The sequence below is a fragment of the Canis lupus genome, chromosome 24, assembly GCF_011100685.1.
Source record: "Canis lupus familiaris isolate Mischka breed German Shepherd chromosome 24, alternate assembly UU_Cfam_GSD_1.0, whole genome shotgun sequence".
NCBI classification, from domain to species: domain Eukaryota; kingdom Metazoa; phylum Chordata; class Mammalia; order Carnivora; family Canidae; genus Canis; species Canis lupus.
Window position 1 is genome coordinate 2,909,470 of NC_049245.1, and position 14,413 is coordinate 2,923,882.

Sequence of the window (14,413 nt, forward strand, 5' to 3'; positions counted from 1 at the left end):
AATTATTGAAAATACTCTTGAAAAAGTTAACGATATACAGGTATCTGTTTTATGTTTTTCTTTTCTTTTTCCTATTTCAAAGAGGTGTCACCAAACTCACAGGTGTCCGTGGACATTGCTTGCACGTGGACAGGCTTCTTCCTTCACTAAAGCACAACGCTGTTTGGGGTCCTGTTCGTTCATCCCTCCACAGACCCTATCCCTAGCAGCTAACTTCCCCAGAAGCAGGACTGGGAACTCTTTGTAGGGATCGGAATTCAGAACCTTTCACACAAACAGTTCGCATGGTTGCAGAGAGCAAACCGTTTTCGGTTATCTTGTTATCCTGGGTATGTCCATGCTCCCTACCGATGAAAAAACCTCCCAAACAAATCTAACTTATTTCATGATGCAAGATGGGTCAGAAGTCTACAAACAGGAAAGTGCTGAATATCTGTCTCCTAGGGACTGCACAGAGCCCCACGCTGGCATCCTTGGCTCCAGGAGGGGGAATCTGAAGCATCCCTCTCAGGGCTCATCTGAGATGGTCTTGTGTGTGTCTCTCTTTCCCCATCTCTCCAGGAACAGGACTCAGCAGGACTCACGATGCCCCCAGGGGGCTAGGGGCTGGGGCTGGTTAAGCGATGGCTGCCTGAGCTTTGCTGCCCTCCTTGTACAAGTGAGCATCTAATTGGACCTAAGTGATGCGCAGATGGTGGCATGGTCTCCCGACCTCTCCTCAGCCCTCTTGTGAATTTGTAGTCCCACATAGGATGTGTTGATTCCGCCCCTTCTGAGCATCTCCTTGCTGACACTGGCTTTGATCAGAGGAGGGAGAAGGTGAGCTCCTGCAGAAAATTACTCTGTAGTTTGATTGTCCTGGACCAGACTGTGCCAAGAGGACAGTAAAGGTCTGGGCCTTCCCACTCAAAGCATGGGTTGGTGGTTAGCAAAACTCCTGTGCCCGTGACCAAAAGGAAGATTACCCAGAGCTGCTCATATATTAACCTTCACAGTGCGCCAGCCAAGCAGCACCATTTTCGTTTGGATGATGGAACTGGACAGAACCTAAACCCTTCCTTGTGGGAAGTGAAATAAGAGAGTTTTGCTCTCATAGGTTTCGACAGAGCGTTGATGGCATCGTGAACCAATGAACTGGGTCTTGTGGCCTGTGCCTCCCCACTTTGCTGTGTGAGGTTGCAGGAAGCATCTTTGGGTAGAATGCCACATATGCTTTAAGTAACTATTTAATATATAAATATTAGAGTTCATCAATCAAAAGCAGCTTATCCCACCTATGACTTAGCAAAGCAGCATGCTCTTCACAGAGCGATGGCATTTTTAAAACATTAAGCGTGCTTCCTCTCCTTGCCTGACAACCTCCAAGGAAATAGCTAAACCAGATAAGGAAAAGAGTAAAGGTTTTTCATTAAATCCTTTTCAAGTTTTATCTTGGGCATAGGAATTTTCATGAAGTAGAAACACAATTTTCAGGTTCAGGGAACTGGAATATAATTTTGGTCAGTCTTTTAAGGAATATAGCTTTATCTGAGTGGGTTTATTATTTTATAATGTACACCTACTTAATCTCATGCCAGGCTCCTCTTTGTTCATTTCGCTGTGACCACTCCAAGGCTGATCCCACCCCAGGGCCTTTGCATTTGCTGTTCCCTCTACCTGCTTCTCTTTTCCACAGATCACTACTCAGGTCTCAGCTCACATGCCTTCTACTTGAAAAAGACTTTTGACTCTCATAGCACAAGTAGCTCCTAGCCCCATTCTATTGTCTTGGAGGCATTTCCTTCTTAAAATTTGTCTCATCTGAATGTTTTCCTGTACATTGTCCATCTCTATTAAGGCCTCATCCCTTATTCTCTTGAAACAAAAATGCCTGGCACATAGTAGATACTCGATAAATATTTGTTGGGAGAATTCTACTTGGAAGATAAGGAAAAGCCACTTGACATTTTTGTTTGCAACTCACTTGGTTCTCTTTTGAAATTATATTTTATGGTGACATCAAGCAAACTAGACCACTGGATTTGTTCCATGGAGTCTGCGCACACACACACACACACACACACACACACATATAACATATATGTAATATATATGTGTGTATATAAAATCTTAATATCACTTACCTTTAGTAACCAAATGTCTGCTGTGATCTTTACTCTCATGCTTATTATCTATAAAACTGAATCCACTTCAAATTGCTCCTACATTAAGAACCTGTAAAAACATGGGCTGTAAGAGCTTTGAAGGATCATTTCAAAAATCCATTCTACCAAGTTTTTCCTCCCCTCCTCCAGAGCTCTTTTTGCACCAAAGTACCATCTCCCGTGCTAAAGTAGGCTTGTAGGGAAATAAAGCACTTGAGGCCATCACAGATCGGACCAACCGATTCCCCCTTCACTATGGCTGGGTTATCCACTTGAAAGACAGTCACATTTATTCGTTCCTGTTTATATTTCATTTTAGAGTTTTTTCCACATTGTTCTTTATTTACTTCTTTTTCCTGAGTATGAAAAAATTAACATAGCTTAAAAGTCAGACTCATACTGCAAGGTATCCTAAGACAAGTGGCATTTCTGGCTCCTGCTCTATCCCATTCCCACCCCCTCCACCTCATTCTTACCCCACCGTCTCCTTCACCCTGTTCCAACCCATTCCCTGTAGATGTAATTAGTCCTGTCAGTTTCTGGTTTATCCTCCCTGTATTTCTTTCTGCAAAAGAATTGAAAATAAGTGCATATTTTTTTCCCACTCTTCCTTACGTGAAAGGAGGCCGACTATAGATACTCTTTGGTCCTTTACTTCCTTCACTAACTGGCATATCTTGGAAATCACTGCATAGCAGTTCACAGTAAGCTTTCTCACTATTTTTTACAGCTGCCTAGCATTGTGTTCTGTAGATGGACCACAGTTCATGCAAATACTCTCCTATGATTAGGCTAGTAGGCAGTTCTCAGTATTTTGCGATTATGAACAATGCTGCAAAGGATAGCCTTATGTCTGTGTGTTTTTGCATTGTTAAAGGTGTGTGATTTCATAGAGCTGGTACTGCTAGGTCGCTGGCAAGTGCCTGCACAATGTGTCAGCTATTGCTAAGTTCCCCTGCTCCAGAGCGGTAGCAATTTGGGTTCTCACCAGCACATATGAGAGTATCTACTTGCCCCACAACCTCATTAACAGTGTGTTGTGGAGCTTTGGGATGTTTTCCAATCTCACAGGTAAGAAATGCTGTCAGTGTAATTTTAACTAGTGTTTTTCTCAATATGAATAAAGTTGAACATCTTATATTTAAGGATCATCTTACATCCTCTTGTGAAATTGTCTGTTCATGTCTTTTACCTATGTTTCTATTCAATGCTGGTCTTTTTCCTTCAAGTATTAAGAAGTGTCTCTATATTAGAGATACCAATCCTGAGTCTGTAATACATGTTGCAATCACTTTCCTGGGGTTGGCACTTATCTTTTGGCTTTTATTACAATGTATTCTGTGAGGCAAACTAAACTTCAAAAGTCTTTTACATAGTCACCGTCATCAATGTGTTCCTCTATTGCCTCTGGATTTGGGGACACAATGAGAGGGTCTTTCCTTGACTGCAGGTCGTATGGGAACTCATGCATTTGCTCCAAATGCTGGCATAGCTTTATTTTTACATTCAGCTCTCAAATCCTTTGGGATAATTATTCCTGCATCTGGCATGAGATATGGATCTCATTTTATTTTTGTCCAAAACTATTCAGTTAATCCCAGCACCCCTGATTAAAAGTCTCATGCTTAAGAAGGGCCTTTGAGAGCAAGGAAAGGAAGAAAAGAAAGGGAAGGAGAGAGTCAGGAAGACAAACCTTAACTCTTTCCTTTGCATGTCCCTCACCCCAAACACATCGCAAATGAGGCATATATCCAGCAAGGGGGTACCTGATTCCCAAGAAGCACCACAGAGCAGCTGTTCCTGCTTAAGCCTGAGCTTATGTCCCAGACCTTGTGGCTAACAGCCAAGTTCATGTGTCCAGGGGAAGGAAGGCTTGGGGTCAGTGGCTCTGAAGTGACAAACCGTTCCCTGAAGACCCCATAGCATATAGCTGGTCACAGCCAGCATTTCTACTTTGTGGGTTCCAGCTTATCACTACAGTTTTAATAAACAATTGGAAGAGTCATAAAACGCACAAGGGCCCTCAGGCTCTGGGCTGGAAGGCCATATGCCAAGAGGCATTGTCTATGAAGAACTCTGTAGCGAGGACCTTTGTTTCTGCAGGCACTGGGTTTCTCTGTCTTTTTGGTGACTCATCTCCATATCTGTCTCTCAACTATTGTGGTTGGGCAAGTCCCCAGAAGTTTTGACAATAGAAGCTTCCTGAGGTATTATGATTTTTGCTTTATTTTGTTACCTAGATTTCCCTACTAGGTCAGAATCCTATTCCAAACTAAACTGTCATCCAGAACTATGACAGTGCTGCAAGTAGCTAACCTTTTCTGAGGACTCACCCTGGCCAGACACTTTGCAGACAGTGCCTCTATTACTTTCCCTCAACCCTGTAAGGATTGCTTAATTATTATACCCATTTTATAGATGGGAAAACTGAGGCTCAGGCATGTTGCATTACTTACTGAGGTCATCCAGGGGATGGTAGAGTATAATTTGAACCCAGCACCCATCTTCATAACTATCATGCTCCAGTGAGCATGATATGGGGCAGAATCAAGACATTTAGAAGTCACTGGTCTCCAATGAGACCAGTTTCTTATAGTCACTGTGTTTAATAAGTGAAACAAACAGAAAAAATCTGATAGCCTTAAGATTCTGAATTTTCCCTTGCTCAGTTCACTACTGGCAAGAAATCAGTGGTGTCCCCTCCAACGTGCACCCCAGCTCTGGGTTTTATGAACAAACCCAGGCCCACCCAGCAGGAGAGTCTGAGAGAAATTGTCAGGTTGAACTGTCCACATGACATCTTCAAAAATTCCTACTATGTTTTCCAAAGGTAATATTATATTAAGTAGAAAAAATTATTTTCTAGTTAGGCCAGGTGCCAGTTATAAATTTAAAATGCAAATGGTGTGAACTAACTACACTTAAAAAATCCTAGGGTATGGCAGACTAATGTTAAATACAAAATGTCCTTCCATCTCTGGCATTCATTTGCCAGTCACATTGTTGGTTAAAAGTAGTCATTTTGAAAGCAGTAATTCATTCTCTACAGTCCTTCCTTAACACAATTTCAGCCTGCAATTTAGATGATAGGAAAATTACAACCTCAGTGCACTATATTATGTGATATAAATGTTATTGCAATTAAGCCTGGTGGGAACACACACACACACACACACACACAAAGACCCAAAAGGCCCATGGTTTAGTCTAAGTAACTATTTCCTGTAAACCAGGAGGCTGTTGGGCAAAACCTGGAGTGGAATGGAAGCAGGTAAGAGATGACCTGAGAAGCTCTGAGTTTTACCTTTACTGTCCAGGATAAAAGTGTATTAGACTGACCTGAACACCAAAAAGGTTACCAGCCAGCCAGTCATCAAAGCTAGAACCACAGAGTGATCCAAGATGCCTTTCCCTCATTTTCAAGGCCAACCAGGAACTGTGACTTGAACTTCTAAATGTCTTGATTCTGCCCCCATTCTTTGCACCCCTACAGCCACCTTCTTAGATCAGCCCACCCCATTTTGTTCTAGATTATCGAAGTTGCTCCCTACCAGTCTTCTGTGTCAATGATCTATTTGCTCCTAGTTTATCCTTAACACTGTTATTCAAAAGATGGCTCTCAATCGCAAATCTGTGGAGATTCTCTTCTGGCTCAAAACCCTTGGAAGGCTCCCTGACACTGGTCCATGCCAGAGTATCACTCTTTGTCAGCAGTCTACTCTGTAACTCACCTCCCACCTAAATGTCCACTTGGACATTCCTTGTCATCCGTTATCAGCTGGAGTAAATCTCTCTATCTCTCTCTATCTGTATGCCTTCTGTATCTGCTGCATTGGTTTCTTGCAGTACTTAGTATAATTGTATGTGTTCATGGCTAGACAACTCTTGGGAGCAGGATTATGAGACAATCAGCCCTGTTCCATTTCCGAGTACTCCTGGTCTGTTGAAAAATGAGGGGGGATCCCTGGGTGGCTCAGCGGTTTAGCACCTGCCTTAGGCCCAGGGCATGATCCTGGAGTCCCGGGATCAAGTCCCACATTGGGCTTCCTGCATGGAGCCTGCTTCTCCCTCTACCTGTGTCTCTGCCTCTCTCTCTCTCTCTGTGTCTCTCACGAATAAATAAATAAAATCTTTTTAAAAAAATGAAGGAGGAAAAATCAGGAACTACCAATAAAAGTTCTCAAAATATTTTGGGTGTTGTATGATGAATGTCTTCTATTTAATCTTCTTGGAAGAATTCTGTGATTATGCATACAGCCTTATTTGGACATAACACCAAGAGACTAAATTTAAAGCCTTGTAAATGGCAAGTTTGGCCCAAATGGCTCTCCTGTTGCCTACCCTGATCTCCCATACCTCCCTTGAAGATGGGTCCTATTCTTCATCCTCTGTGTAGGTCCCCTTGCCTGGTCTGGAACATCATAAACAATCAATAAATCAAAAGATGTTTGTTAAATTAAATTTGAAAGAGCACAGATTTCAAACTTTAGGTAAATAAAAAAGAAATAGTTCGATTTATTTTATATGTGCATATTATAATATATAAAATATATAATATAGAATTATATTCTGTAACTTAATATATTTATATATTATGTATCAATACAATAATATATGATAATATATAATTACAGATAATAATATATAATATTGTTGTAATATAGTGTATGTGTTAATCATAGATTTTCTCTCCAAATTAGACAAAGCTAGCTACTATGATAAATTAGTTGAGAGGTGTAAAATAACTTAACGGGTATACAGTTCTTCCCCTATGCACAAAGTCCAAAAAGAATGATCTGATCATCAGGCCTCTGTCCTTCAAGCAGTAATTCTGTGTCCCAGGATCCTTCCATCCCTAAACTCTACTGTCTTCCACATGTGGCTTCTGAAGTTGTCTGCCAACTTTCCCTATAAAAGGGAGATGGCTGTTTACCAGCAGGAGGTTTCCATTCATGTCCCTTTGGCAGAATGCAGTCACATGTGCACACGTCAGTGCAAGAGGTTCTGGGAAATGTAGGAAAGCTGTGTCCAGTGAGATGAGAAGATTGGCTCACTGAGTCAGCCTAAAGGATGTTTTTTTACATAAAGTTTGTGCTGTTATGGCAAAAGGCAATTGCAAATCTTAGCAAAGAAAATAATAAGAGTAAAAAAGATGATGTCCTGAGTGTTTACTATAGACTAGGCATTGGTCTCAGATGACATTACCCCCCCCCCCTTTTTTTTTTCTGAATAACCTGCAAGGTGGATAGTATGGTCCCTTTATAGTAGATGAGAAAAACTGAAGCTCAAATTCCTGAGGTCAAGCAGCGGAGCAGGAATTCAAACTTGTGTCTGAGTTCAGAGTCCAGGGTTTTTCTTTGTTATTATGCAGTATTTCCTTTCAAAATTGACCTTCAAAATGCATGATAAGGTTCTACATATAATGAAGTGAATTTCAGAGAGCATTATTAACAAGGAAAGGAACTTTGGGAGATACTCACTTAACCTCTTTACAGCGAGAAAATGGCAGTTCAGAGAAGATCTGATCCGTGGTACAGTCACAACTGGCATCCATGGTCCTGACTCCCAAGCTTTCAAACCACTGACTTGTCTCAAAAAGTCATGAAATCAATACAACAATAATTGAATTGTTTGAAACAGCAGGTACATATGTCTCTGCTAGACACTAAACAGGTTGCCTTTTGTTCTTTGGTGGATCTTAATATAAACAACCTTCAAGAAACCTCTGGCATGGCCAAGAGAATATGATGTGGAATGATCTCAAATTCTTGGGCTCCCTTATTACATGTTTATTTAACAAGCGGAGACTCAGAACCTCTGCTTTCCAACATGGCAATGACCTTGGATTTCCTTGCTTCGGCTGGGACGAGATTGCTCTTAACCTACCAAGGGAACAGAGTGGCTTGATTCACTGGGACTCCCCCAATTTTCTGTTCTTGGGGAGCAGGGACCAGGAATTTTCCATACTTTCTACTTCTTACCACTCACCATCCACGCTCCATCACAACACCGGATATGAGATGTTTATGCACGTAAGTGAATTTGAGAGGAGGAGATAGAAATGCCAGGGGCATACTCCAAGGAAATCAGAGCTTCCTGCATAAATAAGAAAGTCTCTAAATTTGCTCAGTGTCTCCATACTCAAATATATACATTTCTTATTCTTCTCATACAGATAGAATGGTTTCTTCTTACCTTAGTTTGCCTGTAATGTAGTCATATCTGGTTTATAGCATTTCCAAAACTAATAGCTAATTTTATTTATCTTTTTCTACCTCCAACCTGTCTTTGAGCTTTTTTACTTTTTCAGCCTGATTTATAAAGGAACAAATCTTTATTGTGGCCATATGTGAAAGTTCAATACATTTCACTCCATATCCCATATGTTATATAAATATAACATATTTGAATGGTAAAGTAGCAAAAAGAAAAAAAATATTGGCATTGGACAGGATTTTATTCCATCTTTGTTTCCAGGCTTATTCTCTTCCTCTAACCCAAGAGCCATTTTTTTGAAAGACTTTATTTATTTATTTATGAGACAGAGAGAGAGAGAGAGAGAGAGCGGCAGAGACACAGGCAGAGGGAGAAGCAGGCTCCATGCAGGGAGCCCGACGTGGGACTTGATCCCAGGTCTCCAGGATCATGCCCTGGGCTGAAGGCGGCGCTAAGCCACTGAGCCACCCGGGCTGCCCCCAAGAGCCATTTTTGACGTGACTCAGAGTTAAGATTTCTAAAGCTGTAAGCAATGTTATTAATTCGGAAAATGAGTCCTGACTTAACCAGTTTTCAATTAGTCCACAGGAGCTGAGCTATTTTGGAATCTGTTCCGACTTACAAACCTTTCATTGCAAACAGGCACAGCACACTGCTAAAATGACAACCAGCTGAGGTGTTTTAGTTCACTAGGAAATGTTTTGAGTGAATGTGTGGTGTAAAAAGTCTCAATTTTTGATAAATGGATGTGCCTTCCTGAGATTTTAATTCCATGTTTAATTGGGCACAAAATTCAGGCTCTCAGATTTAGCATGGGTGCTGGCCAGAATAATCAAAACAGCAGTAGAATAAAAGGAGTGGCATGGGACTGCCAACTTTGATCCCACAGCACCAAGAAAGCCCTCAAGTGAAGTCTATGGTTTTATTTTTTATTTATTTATTTATTTATTTATTTATTTATTTATTTATTTATTTAGAAGTCTATGGTTTTAAAGTGTATTTCTAATGACTGGAGAATGGTGAGAAATTGCCTTGTTTGGGCAAAGTGCCTTGCTGAAATGGAAGAATGTTAAATAGCAAACAAGGAATTTTGTGACTCCAGTTGTTGAGAAAGTGGCTATATTCCAGGCCACCAAAGCCAGTTAGTCGTGCACTCCCCGCCTGACCCAAGTAGCAAAAGTGCCCATGGCAGCCTCTCCTCCCTCCTTTTTCTGAGAGATACCACGACAGGGAGACGAACACCAGCTAAAACTCTCATGCACCATACTACTTCTTTTTGATTAAATAAATGGAAATGCTATTTTGAAAATATTCCCCATCGTGGTTTGAATACATGATCTTTAAAAAACGATTTATCATAAACCAATACTCAGTAACAATTTCCATAGAGAAACCTAAAATGACTCATTTTCCATTTTATTAATTCCTGTTTTGATCATAATTTTATCCTCCTTGCTATTCTTCCCCTGAAAGGTAAGTCATACTTATTTCCTCCATTTCCTAATAACTGCATCGAAGATTAAAGATTTTCTTTTCAGTATAACTTTGGCTCTGTTCCATCTATTGTGACCTACACTGTTTTTATTACTTGGGTCTAATGAATCTCTCTCTATTCTTATAATAGTGATTACTATTACGTGAATCTTTCCTTTTTAAGCTGTGATTTTTTCAGATGGATGTTTTTTAGTTTTTCAAAAAGTTGAAGGGGTTTTGGCTGTGTTTTTTATTAATTTCGAATTGAGGTTTATTTTAGAGAATGGGCTTCTAATCTATCGATTCTTTGAGGTTTGTTGAGAATTTCTTCATTTAAATATTCTATGTTTCAAAAAAGGAAACATATTCTCTACCTGCTTGAGACATCTGTGTCCATCACTCAGAGCTTATTTGTGTGGTTTATTTGTGTTCTGAGCAATTTTCAGGTTGTTTTACTCTTTCTGCTTCTAGGAGTCAGGTTACAATTCCTCGTTGTGTAGATTTATCTTCATGCTTCTTGGCCACCCTTTGCTTTTTATATTTCAAGGTGAAATTATTAGGTTCATGAATGTGTGGATGTTTCCTTTTTAAAAACCTGCCATGTGTGTCTTTTCCCATATTAACACTTTTTAACCTAAATCCTACTTTTGTCTGCTATGAATGCAGCTACCAGATTTCTTTGGTTTATTGCCTACCTGGGGTATCTTTCCCAGCCCTTTATTTGCAACCCTTCGGTGTAATTATGGAGTAATATGTAAGTCCTCTTTAGCTTATTTTGTTTTTCAAAAAACACAAAGAGCTTTAAGACCCTTCAGGAATAAATCTAGCCCAAGGCTCAGAGATAGAGGAAACTGTCCTCAGAATGAGGTTCTTCAAATACTTTCAACAACTTGAAAATCTATAGGAATTAGAGAAACAAAATTAGTCCCTTCTTTATTTGCCCATCTGGACTTGGGAGTTTTTGAAAGCTGGAGATGCTGCCTTATTTTCCTTCTTATCTGTCAACGAAGCTTGGAAAACAGCTCTGGGATGCTCAGTCCTAAGGATCATTTCCCCAATACGGAAGGCAATAATGGTGTAACAGCTCTCCACGCCCTTCAGGGAGTGTTATGTTTAGAAGAGAAAACATCCCTAAAAGCATTTGTGAGAGATGACTGAGTGTTTTTATCATCAGTGATAGGGACTTCCCCCCATAAATATGTGGCATTCAATAACACAATCTCCCTTCCCAGCTACATGCACGCGTCCTTCAAAGCCACTCTCCCTCCAACCATGTGACCATTCAGCAGAGAAAAATCAGCCCGTTTACATAACAGCTGTTAGTGCGAGCGTTGACATATTACTTCAGGGCCTTCCGCCTATAATGGGTTTTTCAAATGTGTTGCCATGTTCAGTTGATTAGTTGTGGGTGATCTGAAATGTCAAACTATTAGCCTTGACAACTACTGCCAAGGTTACTATCTTCGGAAAATATCTTTTTAATAATATAACTGTTTGTAAGTGGAAAAGGTGATGCTCAAAATACAAAGTAACAATAAGTGTGGATTACCGAACCACCGATGGCTTCAGTTTTTCATTCTCCTGGGTGATGCATGGTCTGGGGGCTTCTTTTTAATGAGCGAGTGCCACCAGCGCACCCCTGGGTTTCCAGGAGCTGCACAGAGGTGGATTGCAAGATAGGAAACAGAAGGCGGGGAAGAGAGGGAGACGGACACAGACAGAAATGAGAACTTGGCGTTGAAGAGTCCTTCCGGCTCCTGAGAGTCAGGTGTTGGGAAGCTGGGTCTCTAAATCCAGGATTGGTATGGAGGAAGCCTGAAGGTCCGAATTTGCTCATTTCAATCATCAAGACGGCCCCGGCATCAAGAAGCCCGAGGGGACATCGTATCACTCACTGGCACCTAATCCGTTTTGGTCCTCTGTGCTCCCCCATATGCCGTCACCCAAGGGCACCCGGTGTCTCTACCAGTTTCCTCTAATTAGTGACATTCCTACTGATAGTCAACTCTGCCCTGCACCTTCCCTCACACATAAACTGCACTTCATCGCCTTCCATTTCTTCTGTCCTGTTCTTATCTACTTGCCTGCATGACAATTATTCTCAGGAAGCAGGCCATGATATGACGTCTTCCACTGCATAGACACTTTCGGGAATGAAAGGGGGGCTGCAACATTACACTGGGATGTCGAGGTGGGCTGGGGCGCCACCAGACATACAGGGATGTATGTATGGTCTCCCAATGAAAGGTCAGCAATGGTACTTTGTATTTGCCCCCTTGGGAAAGATGTTTCCATCATGATCCAGGGCTTCCTGGGAGTTACACGTCAGTCCAGGGATGTCTGTGAGGCTGGGAAATGTTGGTCGAACAAACCAACAAACACCTACTTCCTATTATCGGAGCGATATTGATACTGACTCAGCTCAAGTACCAATGCCGAGTACACTTACTCACTGCAAACTGAAGCCCACAACCAGCCCCCACCAGGATGACAGAGGCCAGTGCTGGGACTGACCCACATGATCGAGGTTTCAGCCAAAGGGAAAAAACACGTATCATGCTGTTTTCATGTTAACAAGCACTGAGAAACTGTGATGTTTTCTTTTTCTTGCTTTTCACAACAAAACCAGTTGAACTCTTCCACAGGAATCTAGATTATTCAGGGCGTAAAGTGGGAAGAGAGTTCATGCAGAAAGAGAGGATAAAAGAGGCATTTATAATGCATAAAAATATGAGAAACGGTGCATCTTTTCTGCATTATTTTTTTAGAGCAGTGGCTCTACAACTATAATGCCTTAATCCAAAATCAAATTAATAGTGGAGATTTCAGGCACTGTGTCAGGCTTGTGGGGAAGATACTTGAGCAGGGGCTCATTTTCTGTTGTACCTTAAAGGACCCTGAAGAAGGCTGCCAGCTCTTCAAGGAAGGCTGGAACTGCAAGAAACACTCAAAGACAAGTGGTCTTTCAAACCTGTCCCCCACCTCACCTTCCCTCCCCAGAATACCTGCAGGTATAGAAAAGTGACTTTGATACAATTTTTTTTTCCTGTAAGATATATGCAAATTTCAAAATGTGGTTTCTTTAATCATTGCAAAACAAGATGGTGACCAGTTAAAAAATATGAATACAGATTCTGAAACTTGTTACAGATTTCAGTAAAAACAGGTACATGGGTACAATTTGAAGAATATTGACTTACATTGAATGAAATCCAAAGATCACCAAACAAATCACGAGAGTGATAATTTTAAACATGTACTTTTGTTATTCGTTCCTAAAGCAGGGATCTTAACTTAATTTTGTTGAAAATAGTCTCAAAATAATGCTTTAAATGCATGAAATACAGAGAATTATGGAGAGAACCAATATCTTACAATACAGTTACCCAAGTATTAAAATAATAAATGTATGATATGGCATATGCATACTTCTTTATTAGTGCATTAAATTACAGGATCTAGTTATAAATTCCATTACATCCATAATTTTGTGGTAGTGGTGAGCATAAATGCTGGTTTGATATCTCTGCAACAACCACAATGTGATGTGAAAATGTCTGATATCTACTGGTGACAAAGTCACAGGCCCTGTTGAAACTATGCTGTTTGTTTTCCACATTCATGATTAAAGAGAATGCTGAATTTCAGTCACAGGATTTTGAAAATAGTGATTTTTTTTTTTTTCTCATTCAAGTTCACAGGTTCTCTGAATTCCAGCCATGGACCTCTTCAAGGACTGATAGACTCCAGATTAAAATCTAATATAGTTCTTATAAGGCAACATTTACTGTGCTAATGGACTGCCTTTATTTTTATTTTTTTAAAGATTTTATCTATTTATTTTTGAGAGGGAGAGTGAGAAAGAGAGGGAGAAGCAAACTCCACATTGAGCAAGAGCCCCACACGGGGCTTGATCCCAGGATCCCCAGATCATGACCTGAGTCGAAGGCAGACACTTAACCGACTATGCCACCCAGGTGCCCCCTGTGTTTATTTTTAAGGAGGGTTGTTGCACAGCCAAGTGTAAGCTTCCCACTAAGGCCCATGGAGGCCATCCTGGAAACCTGCCCTGCCCAGTCTTCATCCCATGATGGGGCAACATGTCCAGTCACAGATGTTGACAACACTTCTCCACAGCATACCAGTCACACCAATTGGAAATCTTTGGAAAGTTTAATGACTGCATCATAGCAGTGAAGTAAAACTACATTGGTCACATATATAGTTCCTTCTGGAATGACTCTTGAGTCTGGAAATTGCAAAATTTCCCAACTCTTGATCAAAAGGTCTGATAGAATAGTCTTTTAGCTGCTGAGTTTCTGAAAGAGAAAAAAAATATAGGTATTTTCAAAAAATTCCTTTTACAAAAAAAAAAAAAATTAAGAGGAAGAGGGGTAGAGGGAGAAGGAAAGAGAAAATATCCAAGCAGGCTCCACATCCAGCATGGACACTGGGCTCCATCCCACAATGCTGAGATCATGACCTGAGCCGAAACCAAGAGTTGGATGCCCAACTGACTGGGCCACCCAAGCAGCCCTCAAAAAATTTGTTTTTAATTAATATCGTTAAGGAAACAAATA

General features: G+C 40.8%; 1 long non-coding RNA gene across 12 annotated transcripts in view; it reads right to left on the minus strand.

Annotated features, from left to right (window-relative positions):
- The window catches only part of LOC102152051, a 46,114-nt gene that overhangs the window by 16,868 nt on the left and 14,833 nt on the right, over window positions 1–14,413 (minus strand). For 11 of the 12 annotated variants that reach the window (XR_005377482.1, XR_005377484.1, XR_005377486.1 and 8 more), the window contains exons 4-5: window positions 6,501–6,555; window positions 2,124–2,214 (exon numbers count right to left, since the gene is read on the minus strand). This is a non-coding gene — a long non-coding RNA (uncharacterized LOC102152051). Of the gene's footprint in view, window positions 1–2,123; window positions 2,215–6,500; window positions 6,556–13,987; window positions 14,153–14,413 lie in introns of those variants that run through there. The other variant, XR_005377475.1, reaches the window with a different exon arrangement.